Raw genomic sequence first — 4,050 nt, forward strand, 5'->3', positions numbered from 1 at the left:
TCCAATGTCCCCCTTCATGCCCTCCTTAGACTATGTTGAAATTTTGTTTTGGGGATATGTAAAAGGCATGATGCCTTCTTGCCCCATCCTCGGGAAAAGCATGAAGCCACCTTTCTGTGTTTTGTTGGTTACATGAACATGGTGGTGAGTTAAAATTTATTTTTGTTATGGATAATTTTTTTTATGTGTCCCCCTACTGTTTTAAAATTATTTTTAAAAGGGGGTATATAAATATGAAGCAAAAATCATTATCTCCTTTGCACCCCCGACCAAAACTTTACATGGACCATCTGGCATAACAGCAGCTGATGGTGTCCCCCAGATTGTGCAGTTTGGATCCAGAGCTCTTCCCCTATCTGGAAGTGCGAGACTAGCCATTTTTACTTCTCTTGGTGGCTCCTTTTTCTTTTAAAGGGAACTGTTTATGCCAACCCCTAAGGAAAAGAGTACAGGGGGATGTATATCATGTTAATAAAATCTTGTCAGTGAGTAACAGATTGGGTATCAAATTGATCTAGGGGGGGAAACTGGGCCTTTTTGAGAAAAAAAGAAAAATTTGGGTGGGACATGACAAAATAAAAGGTCCACTTGGAAATACTCCCTTCCTTCGTTTATCCTTTTATTGATTTTAACCCATCAGGTTCTTTTTTGTGCACGGACTAACTCGGTCATGTGTTTTTTCAATTGGCAAAAAAATATTGAAAAGGCCTGGGAAATTTTTAAAAATATTTTAATGGCTTTAAAACTGCCATTTGGGGGTATTTCACTATGATTGGAATTCCTCATTTGCATAAAGGCGAACAAATGGTAGTCTGACGCTATTCCTTTATCTGCCGCAAAACAAAATGATCCGTTTTGACTGTCCATACCCTTGGCTTAAAATTTAAAGTGATTCTGTAATGCCCTCCATTAAATTTATTTTTTAATTTATTTGTAGCGCTCTCTCTCTCATCTATCTTGGGCATCATTAAAACGTGAAAAAAAGAATGGAAAAGGCTCCCTATCCAAAAAAAAATTTTTGCTCATTTTGCATTTTTTAATTGTATGCTAAAGAGATTTTGAAACTTGTTTAAATTTTCTGCATCCATATTCAACCATGCATAGTCGCATTTATGTGATTTCTTTCAATACGTATTTTGTATACATGTTTATTCATTGTTTTGATTTTTTTCAGGTTTTGGGGGGTTTTATGGCGGCCAAACCGGGCCCAACTTCCACTTTCTTGTTGCGGTTGCCCTCCTAGACACAGAGAGGGAAAACCATCATGGGAAAAATTTGGCTTCATGAAATCCTAAAGGTGAAATCCTGTATGGCTTGACTGTTGATGCTCCTCTGGAGCTCAAATAAATGATATATTTGAGTGTGTGTCATATATATTTAAAAATTTTAAAATTTATTATATATATATTAATAATATATATAATTTTTTAATATTATTATAATTATTTTTATATATATTTATATTTTTATTTATATATTTTTTTATTTATATATATGTATTTATATATTATAAATATATTTTATAAAATATATATATAAATTTTATTTTTTTTTTTTTTTTTTTTTTTTTTTTTTTTTTTTTTTTTTTGATTATATTTTATATATATTTTTATATAATTTTTTATATTTTTAAAATTAATATTTATATATTATATTGTATTTTAAATTTTATAAATTTTTATTTATATATTTAAATTATATATTATATATATTTTTTTTTTTTTTTTAAAATATTTTACGAATAATAATAATATATATTTATAATAATATATTATTTATATATTATTATATATAAAATTTTTTAATATCTATTAATAAAATTTTTTAAAATTATTATATTATATAATATTTATTAAATTTATTATTATATATAATATATTATCCTATATATATATTATATCTATTTAACTATAATATATATATACCATATTTTAAAAAATCATAAGTACTTTTTTTTATTTTTTTTTTTTTAAAATTAATTATATTTTTTTATATAATAAAAAATAAAAAAAAATTTTTTTAATTTTTTAATTTATTTTTATATATCATTCTTTTCATATATATTATTTTTTTAAAATTAATATATATATATATTTATTTATATATATAATAATTTTAAAACAAAAAAAACATAATTTTATTTATTTTATTTATTATATATATACTATATTATTATTAAAAATTTTAAAATTTATAGATATTATATCTAATATTTATTATATATATATATATATATATATTATATATATATATATATACAATACCATATCATATATTATAATATTTTTATAATAATTTAAAAAAATAATATATATATTATATATAATTAATAAAATTATATATATATATAAATTTTAAAAAATATATATAAAAAGTATAAAAAAATATTTATATATATATATATTATATATATATATTATTTATATATATATATTATATTATATAATTTTATATAATTTAAAATTTATAATTTTGTTTTATATTATATTTTTATATAATATTATATTAATTACCCATATTTTTATATTATATTTATATATTTTTTTCATATATTGTTTTTTTTGTTTTGTTTTTGTTTTTTTGGGTTTATTTTTTATTTTTATTTTTCTTTTTTTATTTTTTAAGTTCAAATAAAAAAATAATAAAAAACCCCCAAAAAACAAAACCAAAAACAAAAACACAAACACACACACACACACCCACACACACAACCACTACACACCACATACAACCCTACACCCACTACCACCCAACACCCACAACCACTCACAAACACACACTACACAACCCCATACACCAAAACATACCACACACCCCCAAAACCACATCCCACACATACCACACACACACACACACAACAACACACACACACAACACACACAAAACCCCACCACACCACACAACCCCCCACACACACACCCAACATCACACCCATCACCACACATACACACACACTAAAAAACCCCAACACACCACTACACAACCATACACCACATACACACACAATACAACACAATACACCACACAACACCACACAAAACACACACAACACACACAACACACAACACACCCCAAACACACACCCACCCAAACACCCCCAAAACCCCCCCCACACACACCACCCCAACATATCACACAAAATCTCTCCTTCTCCTCTTTTATTATTGTTATATATATATATATTATAATATATTATATAAAAAATATATTTAATTCTTATACATAATTTTTACACACACCCCCAACACCCCACAATATATATTAAAATTAAATATAATAATAATATATATAATATATTATATATATATAATATAATAATAATTTTAAAATAATAAGTATACACACACACACACCACACACACACACCACACACACACACACACCTATATATATTATTATATATATTATATATATTATAATATATTATAATATATATTGTATGTATTTTTGTATATTGTATATTATCTTATTACAATTTTGTTTTAATTTTTTATTATTATTATAATATTATATATTTATTATATATATTATATAATTTTATTTCACATATATTTGTAACATGTATATTTATGCATTGTTTTATAATATATATATTGTGTGTGTGTGTGTTGTTGTGTGTGTGTATATATGTATGTTGTATTTGTAAAGTATTTTATCTGCTGCATGCTGCTCACACACACACTACAGACACACACCAACACCCACAGAAACCCCAAAACACACACACACACACACAACCCACACACCCACACACACCACACACAAAACACACCACAAAACACACCACACCACCACATCCCACAACAACACAACACACACACACCAAAACACACAACACACCCCACAACCACACAACACACCACCACACACCAACCCACACCACACCCAAACACAAAAAACACACCAACCAAAACCCACACACCAACCCCCAAAACCCCCCCGCCCACACAAAACCCCAACAACACACAAACCCCCCCCAAATGAAACAAAAACCCCCCCAAACAACCCCCCCCCCCAAACCCCACCCACCCAGCCCTTTACCCCCACCCC

This window comes from Penaeus monodon, chromosome 3, assembly GCF_015228065.2.
Source record: "Penaeus monodon isolate SGIC_2016 chromosome 3, NSTDA_Pmon_1, whole genome shotgun sequence".
Taxonomy (NCBI): domain Eukaryota; kingdom Metazoa; phylum Arthropoda; class Malacostraca; order Decapoda; family Penaeidae; genus Penaeus; species Penaeus monodon.